General features: G+C 41.8%; 1 protein-coding gene across 4 annotated transcripts in view; it reads left to right on the top strand.

Moving 5' to 3' along the window:
* The first annotated feature begins 9164 nt into the window (after nt 1–9164).
* The window catches only part of ZDHHC21 (zDHHC palmitoyltransferase 21), a 57223-nt gene continuing 54968 nt past the window's right edge, over nt 9165–11419 (top strand). Inside the window, exon 1 of one of the 4 annotated variants that reach the window (XM_077816443.1) lies at nt 9165–9220. The gene's annotated coding sequence lies outside the window, so the exon portion shown is untranslated. Of the gene's footprint in view, nt 9278–11419 lie in introns of all 4 variants that reach the window. The other 3 variants (XM_077816444.1, XM_077816442.1, XM_077816441.1) reach the window with 3 other exon arrangements.

Here is an 11419-nt window from a genome sequence, read left to right as displayed (position 1 = left end):
AATTTATTTGAGCATAAGCTTTCGTGAGCTACAGCTCACTTCATTGGATGCTGTAGCTCACGAAAGCTTTTGCTCAAATAAATTGGTTAGTCTCTAAGGTGCCACAAGTCCTCCTTTTCTTTTTGCAAATACAGACTAACACGGCTGTTACTCTGAAACCTGTCATCATGTATAATGTTACCTGAAATGTACAAAATGTTTCTCTGTGTGAAAGAGAGGGAGGGGGAAGCATGGTGTGGAAGTCTAATCTCTTCAAAATGTCCCATTCTTGCTACACTGGGTCTGTTCCACTGTTGTCAGCAATGTTGAGATCCCAAGCACATATGATCCAAAAGCTGCCACCACTGTTTTAAACACCATGTTGATCAGACCTGCTCAGAGCCAGACTTTTCTCTGCAAAAAGAGGTGTGTTTTTTTACACTGAGATAGCTAACGCAATGTAACAGTGGAGTAGTAACAGCACAGTTGGTTATTACTGTGATGTAGCTAGTCAAGGTCAGCCCCCGCATGGGGTTAACCTTGACTAGCTGCATTGAGGTAAAACTACAGTGCCTTGTCTCCACTAGCATTTTACACTGAGATGGTGATCTTGAGTTAGCTATCACAACATAAAATCACACAGTGTTTTTGCACTGAAGACAAATCTAAGTCTAAGCAACAATGCAACTTAAAGATAGAGCTAGTCTAATTATTTTCATTGATGCGTTTTTGTTTTCGTTTTTTCATTGTAGTGGGACTTTTCAACCTAAACACAAAATGTTGCTCAAGATTTTCATTTTGGTCAAAATGGTCTGGTTTTTTTATGAACAAAAATGTCCCTTAAAAACAACGGGCATTTTCTGAGCATCTTTATTTAAAATGCTTGCAGCAATTGGTGACCTGATCTATAACAGGTATTCCCAGTATTGCTAACACTGGTGGAGGTGAGCCACCACTAACAACGGTGGGAAATTTTGAGAAATATCCATGGCATAAACAGGGTTGAAGATGAGATACAGTTAAGGAATAACACTGAAGTATCCAAAACTAATAATTAAGTTTATTGTGACTGTATTTCCTGAACCATGAATGTTATGATCAAATTATAGTTATAACATGCTTTGAAGATGGGCACTAAGGGCCAGATTTTGATCTAGACATCGACTTCTAAGGAGTCAGTCCTGATTTACACCAGTGTAAGAGGAGAATCAGATCCTATATATTATTACTATTACATAAGAAAGAATCTTTGTGTAACATTTACTACTAACAATAGAGTATTTTTAAATGTTAGAAAGCATGAAGCAGTTGCCTAGTTGTTGACATATTTGCACTGGAGGACTTTCTGGTGATGCTGAAGACAGCTCAGTAACTGGGTGGGAATGAGGTAGATTAAATACTCATTTAGGGACTGGTTTTGCTGCTGTCATTCATGTTCAGTAACACCTTGCAATGGGACAATCAACAGAGTAAGGTATGATTCAGATGAATAAGGCTACCAGAATCAACTTTAAATGATCAAGGATGTTTCTTAAAATTCAGTTACATTACTGTGCAAAATAGACGCTAATGTGACAAGGAGGAATGGAACGTGTTGTGTGTACTTTATTGTCATCTCTATGTGGGTAACTTACAGGATCTTTCCCTGCAGTGTGATTATTTAAATATGTTCACTTGCTATATGAATAAGTCTGAGGGATACCCCACTCAATGAAAGGCGACTTACAAAATGTTATGAATTTTCAGGAGCAAAATACAATGTTTATGAAAGTTGAGATTAATTGTTCTGCTATTTTTGCAAAGTAAATGAACCTATGGTTGAAATTTATAACCAACATTTTTGTAAAGTAACTTGCTTTAACTGTGACTTATTCTGTAAAGCATTTAGGGCCTGATTCTGATCTCACACTGATACCAATCAGAAGTAATGCTATTGAAGTCAGTGGAATGACACCAATATAAAACTGTGGTGAGCCAAAATCAGGCCCTTAATAAAAACCTTGTAAGTAGGAGGCATATGCCTGAATCACTTTGATTCCCTATGTGTCTCTGTGTCAGCCATCCTTGCTGTTGCTGCTTGGAATGTACCTTACATTTCTAGAGCTAACTGACCAACAAGAGAGGTGGCTAATTTGGGCTTTGTGGATAGTCAATTATCCTTGTCTATAAGGGAGAGGGTTTTTTGGTATAACCTAAGGTGTTAATTTAAATGGATAGTTACACAGGTATAACTCCCTATGGACACAGTTACTCTGATATGAATGACTTTTTTCGTTTTCATTTATGTTGCTTGTGAAGGGGTTCAAGCAAAACCAAAAAGCCACTCTAACACCACAATAGGAGTGTCTGTGCCGGAGACTATAGCAGTATACTATGCCTGTATAACCAGTAAAACTATCCCATGTAGACCAGACCTGATTCTAGTCCTGGCTCACTCAACACCCATGGCTCTTAGCCCAACTTCTGGCTTCTCTTCTCCTTCCTGCTGCTTCTTGCAGCCCTGGCTCACCAGCCAGCCAGCCGTTCCTCTAGCTGCTTTTCAGAACCCTAGACTTCATCCAATTTCCAACCCTTCCTGACTCCCTTGGGAGCACCAGGCAGTCTGTTCCTGTATTATTCCTAGACCTTCTGATCAGACCCCCTGCTGCTGGCTTGCCAACAGCTCACTGTTGGATGATGGGAGTTGGAAATCAGAAGTAATTCTGCCAATCACCACCCTGTACTAGTGAGTTCCTTTGCACACATACTACAGTGCTATTGTAAATCTTATCTTTAAAAACAAATAAATAACATATCCTTGGACTACAGCTCTTCTGAATACATGTTTACTAAAAATTGTGTTTGAATGACCGCTCAATTGCTGATCTTGGATCTGAATTGTAGCAATAGTTTGTTCATAATTCATTCAGCCATATAATTAGTAGTGTGCAATTATCCTCCTGTATATATGAATCCGCTTTTAAAGAGGCAGATTACCTAGATCATAATAACAAAAAAAAGGTGTACCAGATGCAAATCTTTCCTCCCTCTCCTTTTGCACCAGTGACTCTAATGTATAAATGGTGTCAGGCCAACCATGAATGGACTGATTATATGGTATAGTTTTAACTGCAATATATAGAGTGATAAAGGTTCATGATCTCTGTTTAAAAAGCGTTGTTCCTAATAACATTTTATTTTACACTTTACATCTGAGTTTTATAATGGTGACCAACTTTGTCAAGGCGTAAGCTGGGAAAGTGAGCCAGCAATCTGCCATTAAGTCTCTCGCCACAGGTGTTTGCTCCAGGGCTTCATTTGTGAGCTTTAGTAGGCACAGGTTATAACAAAAGGAAGAAATGATTTTTCCATAACATGAAGTAGTACTGGGTATATAGGCTTTTGTCTCCTCACAGGATTCCCCTCTGCTTCCCAGGTAACTGTATTTAATGGTTTCCCATGTTCTCTCTGAGTGCGAGTGCCTGACTATGCCTTCTATCCCCCCATTTTTTCATTATTCCACACACTGTCTACATGTGGGAGACCTAAGCAAAAAGTGAATTCCCAGTTTTTTTGTGATCATGGAATGCCTCTGCACCCCTTTATCTCACCATGCAACATTGTAGCTGTGCAACTCTCATTAGTGTTCATTTTAAACCAAGTTCAGGAAGAAAAGTTATTCCCTCAAAATAAACAAAACGTCGGTATTCCCAGACTTAACTCCCACTGACAGGCAAAATTCTGAGAAAACAGAGAATGTCATCAAGCCATTGTCATAGTGTTACTAGGTTATTGTGCATCTGACAGTAATTGGTATTTTCTCTTAAAGCCCCAGCTCCTGGAGTCATGTGAATATACGAGAATCTCAGCTTTCGTTTTTTCAAAAAGTGTCTAGCCCACCTGGCTGAAGAAAAATGAAGAAGATGTGACTTTAGTGTACTTTAAAGGCTCAAAAACAAGAAGGCAAACAAAAAGAACCCCACTTTTTTTTAATCTAACTCATGATTTTGTGGGGCCTGACTCATGATATTTTAATGTAACCTTTGGGTTGGCCATACTGAGGATGCACACTGTACTTGTTGGGCCTACTTCCCAATCTTGCAAGTCCTCTGTGTGCAGAAGTACCACTGAAGTCAAAGGGAGTTCAGCATGTGGAGAGTTTTCAGGATTTGGTCCTTGATGTGAATTTGCACCACTTAAAAGTAGGTGCAAAGAGATAATGACAGCTGTAGTAACTGCTAATTAGATTAGTGCTATAGTTTTTTGGGTGACTGTTTAATTAACCCGCAGAGGTCAGTTGCATATAATTAGCACTATATTCTGCAATATCAAGAATGTGTTAATTGGATCAGATTTCAGAGTCTTTAAAAATTCTATATTAGGAGCAAGTTATGCCAAGATGCTAACAGGACTTTGCTCTATGAAAGAGGACAAGTGTACATTGGTCATAAAGAGCCCTTAGCAACTTCCATTGAATCATATTTGAAATTTGTAAATATTTCAGAAGTTCTCCATTCTATTTTAATTTGTGACCGTTTGAACTGTGGACAACATACCTAAAAATAAACACGTGGAGGTTCTGGCTATTTTAATTGCCTTTAGGAAAACACTACCTTATGGAGAAACTATTTTCTTAATTGAGAATTTAATAATCAAATGCATTAACAACAGTCTTATGTCAAACACCGGCCCATAATCCTCTTTTCTCACAAAATTATACTGATACCTAAAATCTGCCTCGCCTACTACATAGCTAATGAAATCTGATGTTGCATGCAGTATTTTGTGCTGTCTTTGTGTTTGCTCTTGTTTAGGTTCGTTTAACAATGCATTGTTATGAGAACAAACCATCTGCTGATGCAGAACCATTGTAACATCAGCTACACCAATACCTTTCCAACCTGGCTGCTCGGAAGAAGAGAGGAGACTGTAGCAGCTGCAGGATGAGAGGCAGCATAATGAAAGAGAAAGGATAGCAGACAGTCACATTTGAACACAAGATCATTTTCTTCAGGGCGGTGGTTAGGTTACTGTATGTGTGCTGGTTTGATCAAAATTGACTTCAACTTAACAGAAGTCTCCAGCAGCATTCCTTGCAATAGCAGCTCAAGGCACCACCTGAGACTGAAGCCCAATTGTGCTAGGTGCTATACATACATAGAAAGAGAGAAACCCTGCTGCAAGGATCTTACAATCCAAGCTAATGACAAAATGTAACAGGTAAAGACAAAATATGAACTAGCACACTGTTCAAACTCACCCCTTTCTCCTAGGTAAAAGTGTTTGGGTTTAATAGGCTCCTCTGTACTTAATTAGAGCCCAACTAGCAATACCTCCCTGAGCTGCTTTTGAACCCCGCTGGAAATTAACCCCCCAAACTCCAGGCTGTCCACTGGCCTGGCATAGCCCTCCCTCTCCAGACTCCACAGGGCAGCAGGCTTTCATATTTTCTCCAGCAAGAAGCCAAAGTTCTGCACATTCCATCCGAGGGGTATTTTCCTCACCTTCCTCTCACCTCCTCACCTCACCCTAGCTCCTGGGTCAGAGAGAGGTAGAATTCTACAGGCTCCTTTCTTTTCTTCCCTTCAGTGTCTCCACTGTCAAAATAAAATCATCATCCACATCTCAATGTGTGACATCATTACATCACATGCCATGGTGACCAACAGGTCTTCACGCCCATGAAAATGTCAAGCCCCATTTCTAGCATCCTATTTCTAGCATCTGATGTCACAAATGAAAGCCTCCTTGGTGCATCAAGAATGTGAATCAAGAACGTGGCACTTTGTGTCCTGAGGAATTTGGCTACCAGTCTAATATTAGACTGTCTATTATATATGTTAATGAGGTTTGCAAAGAAACCAGGAAAGGGGTTACTGCAAAAAGGAGAAGTGGTAACGCAGAGTTTCATTCAGAATTTAGCAGGATCCAGGAAGAGGAGGATGGTGCTGTATATGCAGCAGATTTCCCTCTTCATGCGAGAGGAGTGAGTTCTGTGCACAGAGTCCATTCTGCACAAGGATGGGAGGGGTATGACTGGACCTAGATTTAATATTGAAATATATCCTCATGAAGTACAGGACTTATAGGCAGTAAGAAAGAATCATGGGAGTCATAATGCAATCCTCTCTCTTGCATGTGACCTCCGTAAGAGAGCATCAGCTGCCACTGCACATGGCATGATTTTAGCATGCTGATTTAATATTTACAGAGTGCCAATAAAAATTTTATGATGACAGCTGGTGGCTCCTGTGGTAATTTATAAATAACAACAGCAACACCACAACACAGACATCAGGGAACTCCAAGAAGGGTTCTGCACTACTGTGCAATATTCTGAAACCACAGAAATGAGCTGTTTCTGCTTTGCAGGTTTTTTCATTGCAAAATACATTACTTATGAACTAATCCATGCTGGTCTGCTGCACAGTTCCAAACAGGCATGGAAAGATGTGTGCAACAAAGCTAATATTACTTTAGATACAGCTCTACTTTAGAGACTATGTAAAATGGGGGTTCCATATCTATTTATTGTTTCTCAATGACACACACAACAAATCTACTCAGGTAAAAACATCAGCAGTAGGATAGAGGGTGTGATTCTTACTCTGATCCCTGCATATTCAATTCGGAAATGGAAAATTAGGCTGGGTTCTTTCTGGTTCATAAATCACCACCAGCCAAAGATTCTGCACCTGGAATTTACAGTTCTGTTGATGAGCAAGCCAGAATACACTACAGCTCACTCTCCCAAAGAGCTGTGTTTGCTCTATAAGGCTAAAATGAGCAAATCACAGTAAAAACTAATTTTAGTAAATAAAGTTAGCAGATCTGATAGAAGAGAAAGCAGAACTATTGAGTAAGAAGGTGGCATTTTACATAGCCATTTTCAGACTAGAACAATACTCCAGTGTTTGCTCCGGAAAAGGGAAAATCTTTTTGCCATGATCTCATATGTATTTTCACTAACTTTGGCCAGCTTTTTTCCCCCGGTAGAGAGAAAGCTGCCATTTGTCTGACTGTCCCTCCCTTTTATTTGTCTTGCATTTTTATTCCCCAAATCCTCCTTCTCCTTTTCTGTCCTTGTGTCGTTATGCAGCTGTCATGAACCCTCTGCCATGTCTGTTGTACATGGAAGTGACTTACATATTGGCCCTTTGCCATGGGGCTATTTTTCATAGCCATCTTTGTAGTCTCTTTCACACATGTGCCCATCCTCTATTCACCCCAGTGTTGTACCATAAATCAGATCCTTTTCAATATTGCCTGGTCTTAGGGAAATGTACAGGCTGCTTGTTAATATTTCCACTGTCATTGAAATAGGCCGCATTCGGTCACCATACAATCCCTAATCCCAGCTAAGAACATACACGCTTACATCAGAGCAGCATTGACTTGGTACATTAGAAAATATCCTGAACAATATGACCGACAATCTTGAGCAAATTAGGATGAGTGGTCACCTTATCCTGCAATAAAGTCTTGATGAAAGCTTGAAATCCTTGTGAATTCTAATTCATCTTTACTTCTCAGATATTCTCTTTTTGGCATATACATGTCAACAACAATAATCAAGTTCAAAGAGGTATGTGTCCTCAGTGTTTAGTGGTGTTAAAGAAGAGCTTCCTGTAAAAGAGATGATCATTATAATATTTTTCAGGCTGCCCATTCATCCATTATTATGTAGGATCTGTGCTTCAGGGCAAGAATAAGACCAATTTGGAGTGGGACTCCTGCCACTCAAACAGATGGGCATGACTCTAGATAGCCAAAAGATCATGCATGTGCTTCAGCTATGGGTGTTCAAGGCATGATTCCCAGATGGGAATGCGGAAACTGCTGTCCATTACGAGCTGCCTGTGGCAATTAGCCATCACTAATCCATCTCTGGATAGAATTAACTTTTAAAAATAAAAATGTCCTCCCACAGTCTCATAAGGGAATCCTTTGTTCAATTCATCAAGCCCAATATGCTGGCCAGAGATACAGATTGAGGCACTGAGTTTATCTAAGGTGGCGCCATCTCACTGTAAAATCAGAGGGTGACTTTGTGGAAGCAAAGGGAGAGATGCAGATTTATCTTATTTTTTAATTTGGGAATGTATATACATTTCAGGGTACTACTGACGTTTAATGTGGGGGGGAGGAAGGAGGATCAATTTAAGATTTAAATCAGTATTCGGGAAATAGCATTTCAGCAAAATCTGGACAAAAGAGGTTTCTTCAGGTTTTTCCACTTCCCTTTTTGCCCCATTTTTTGTGAGTAAAGCCCATTCTGAAGTGATCAAAAAAGTGACAATAATAATAATAATAAGCTTGTTTTCCACATCAAGAATGCTGGTAGTTGGAATATTAATCTTTAGACCTGTAACCTGAGCAAACTTAATATGGAAGCCAGAGAAGATAAATATAGAATCCCCAGTGTGATCTGCTATAGTGTATTAATTCAGCTGTTGGTTAAAACTTTTTTCTGTTCTACCTTAAGCAGCAGATCTTATTTCTCAGTCACATCTGTAACGTGTCTGTCAGAGTCCTACATGACAATTAAAAAACATTATTCCTTGTTGTCCATGAATAAACACATTTTTTCTCTTCCTCCCACAAGAGGAATGCAATGAATACAAGCAGAGGTATTCAAGAGAGAAAGAGGACATTTGTGCATGCATAGCTTTCATGTGGGAGTGCATATACTGCAAGCCTGAAGTAGGACTGTTCCTGCTCCTCATGATTTTAAAGGTCTCTCATTATTTGGTGTTTTTCTTAAAGCCCCAACTCCTGGAGTCAAGTGATTACATGAAAACCTCAGCTTTCATTTCAAACTGGTTAGTTTATAGTCCTCACGATTGCAGAGAAAAGATACTGCCACCTGAATGTACCCAAATGGCTCAAAAGGCAGAAAACAAATAAAAAAGAAACCCAACTATATTATGTCTCTTAATCCTGTGATTTTTTTAAGCCAGTCTCATTATTTTGGGGAGGTTTGTCACAGGGGCTTGCCCCACATATCACGCCACCCCCACGTCTGCCGCGGCTGAGGACAGGGAAGGGCGCGCGGGCGAAAGGAGCGCGCGCGGGCCGGGAGTAGAACGTACCCAGGGGCCAGCAGGGCGCACTCCCGCCCTCAGCGCGTTTGGCCGCGGCTCTGAGTGTGTCCCTACTCAGCGAACCGTCGCCCTCCGTGCGCGCAGGCGTAGAATCCTGCGGAAGCGGAAGCGGAAGGTGGTGGAAACCGACAGAGATAGAGTCTGCGGCTGGCGGTTGGGTGAGCGCGGGAGCGGTCGGAGTGGCTCTGCGGGGACGGTTTAGCCCCCGCGTACGGGTCAGTTCTGCCTTGTGCGAGGAGGGGGCGCTGTGGGCATTCCCAGGGGATTCTGCGAGGGTGGGGGTGCCAGGAGGAGTCTGGGGGCTGAGGCAGGGGCGGGCTGGTCTGGTGCGGGGGGGAGCGCTTGAGTGTGGGTGGTCGGGGGCAGCGCGTGAGTGGGAGTGGGAGGGGTGGGCGAGAGGGCGGAGCGCGGGAGTGGGGGGGCTGGCTGGTGGGGGGAGCGCGGGAGTGGGGGTGGCAGTGGATGCAGATATGGTGGTTGCGAGGGTCCCCTGGGTAGGGTACTGGTCAGGGTCACAGGGGTGTTTCCCAAAGCCTCCAAAAGGTGGGAGTCCTGCTGAGCCTGGTACTCCAGGTCACTAATTCCAATTCATTCATGGCTAGACGTGCCAAAAAGCTGCTCCCATGTTGGTCTTAATGGTTTTAGCGTAATTAGTCCCCATCCTTTCTGCCTGTGTTAATTGTTTGGAGGTAGTTATTTTATACTGGGGCCAAGATGTGGCCCTTCCAGGGTAGGCTTAGTGCAAGGATTGGCAACCTTTGGCATGGGGCCCGCCAGGGAAATCTGCTGGCAGGCCCGGATGGTTTGTTTACCTGCAGCATCCACAGGTTCAGCCAATCACAACTCCCACTGGCCGCAGTTCGCTGTGCCAGGCCAACGGGGGCTGTGGGAAGCGGCGGCCAGCACATCCGTCAGCCTGCACCGCTTCCCACAGCCCCCATTGGCCTGGAATGGTGAACCACGGCTGAACCTGCGGCCGCTGCAGGTAAACAAACCATCCCAGCCCACCAGTGGATTTCCCTGACGGGCCGCGTGCCAAAGGTTGCCGATCCTTGGCTTAGTGTATGTTAGCAGGATGCTTTGGGGAAGGTTGAAATGTTGCTGTCCCTAGTGTGTTTCCTGGATAGATGACTTCACTCTTCAGAGCTTTCAATGTTGCACATTTCACTTGAATTAAATATTGTTTAATAAAAGGTGCATTATATTTTCTGTGTAGATGGAAAAAGACTTCTATTAATTTTTGAATATTTCCATAGCTGATAAATAGGAATCCGTTTTTGTTAGTGTCTACAAAGCCTCTGAACAACTCAGCCAGAGTCATCTCTGAATAGCTGTAAAGAATCTCTCTGCCTCTCTTCCAGTGTGTTTAGTAATTTCCCACGGTAACATTTTACTTCCAGAAAGGGAACAACACAAAAACGAGGAAGCTATTTCAATGGAAATTAAAAGGAACAGTCACAAGAGTGAAATGTCTGCAAGCTACATGAAAACTACTTAAAAACACCATAATAGAGGCTCAAACTAAATGTATGCCCCAAATAATAATAATAATAAATTTTTAAAAAATGACACCATGGCTGAACAACAGATTAAAAAAAGCAGAGGCAAAAAGAAGCAGGGACCCTGCCCAACAATCAGTGAGGCCATTGAACAGTCAAGGTGCTAAAGAAGCATCCAGAGAAGATAAGGCTGCATTGGAGAAGCTAAAAGAATTCTTAGCATTCATCTTCAGTGCAGAGGATGGGAAGGAGATTCCCACATCTGATCCATTCTTTTTAGGTGACAAATCTGAGGAACTGTCCCAGATTGAGGTGTCAGAGGAGATTTTTAAACAAATTAATAAATTAAACAATAGTAAGTCACCAGGACCAGAAGGTATTCACCCAAGAGTTCTGAAAGAATTCAAATATGAAGTGGCAGAACTACTAACTGTGGTATGTAACCTAGTGCTTAAGTCTCTGTACTAGATGACTGGAGGATAGCTAACGTAGTGCTGATTTTTTTAAAAAGGCTGCAGAGGTGATCCTGGCAATTACAGGCTGGTAATCCTAATTTCAGTAGCAGGCGAATTGGTTGAAACTATAGTAAAGAACAGAATTATGAAAGACATAGATGACACAATATGTTGAGAAAGTGTGAACATACCTTTTGTAAAGGGAAATCATGCCTCACGAATCTATTAGAATTCTTTAATGGAGTCAATGTGCATGTGGACCAGAGTGATCCAGTGGATATCATGTACTTGAACTTTCAGAAAGCCTTTGGCAAGGTCCCACAGCAAAGACTCTTAAGCAAAGAAATCAGTCCTGGAATAAGAGGGAAGGTCCTCTTGTGGATCAGTAACTGGTTAAAGGATA

This window comes from Eretmochelys imbricata, chromosome 5 (assembly GCF_965152235.1).
Source record: "Eretmochelys imbricata isolate rEreImb1 chromosome 5, rEreImb1.hap1, whole genome shotgun sequence".
In the NCBI taxonomy this organism is placed as follows: Eukaryota; Metazoa; Chordata; order Testudines; family Cheloniidae; genus Eretmochelys; species Eretmochelys imbricata.
The sequence above is the reverse complement of the archived record's forward strand: the minus strand, read 5'-3'. Positions and strand labels throughout refer to the sequence as shown.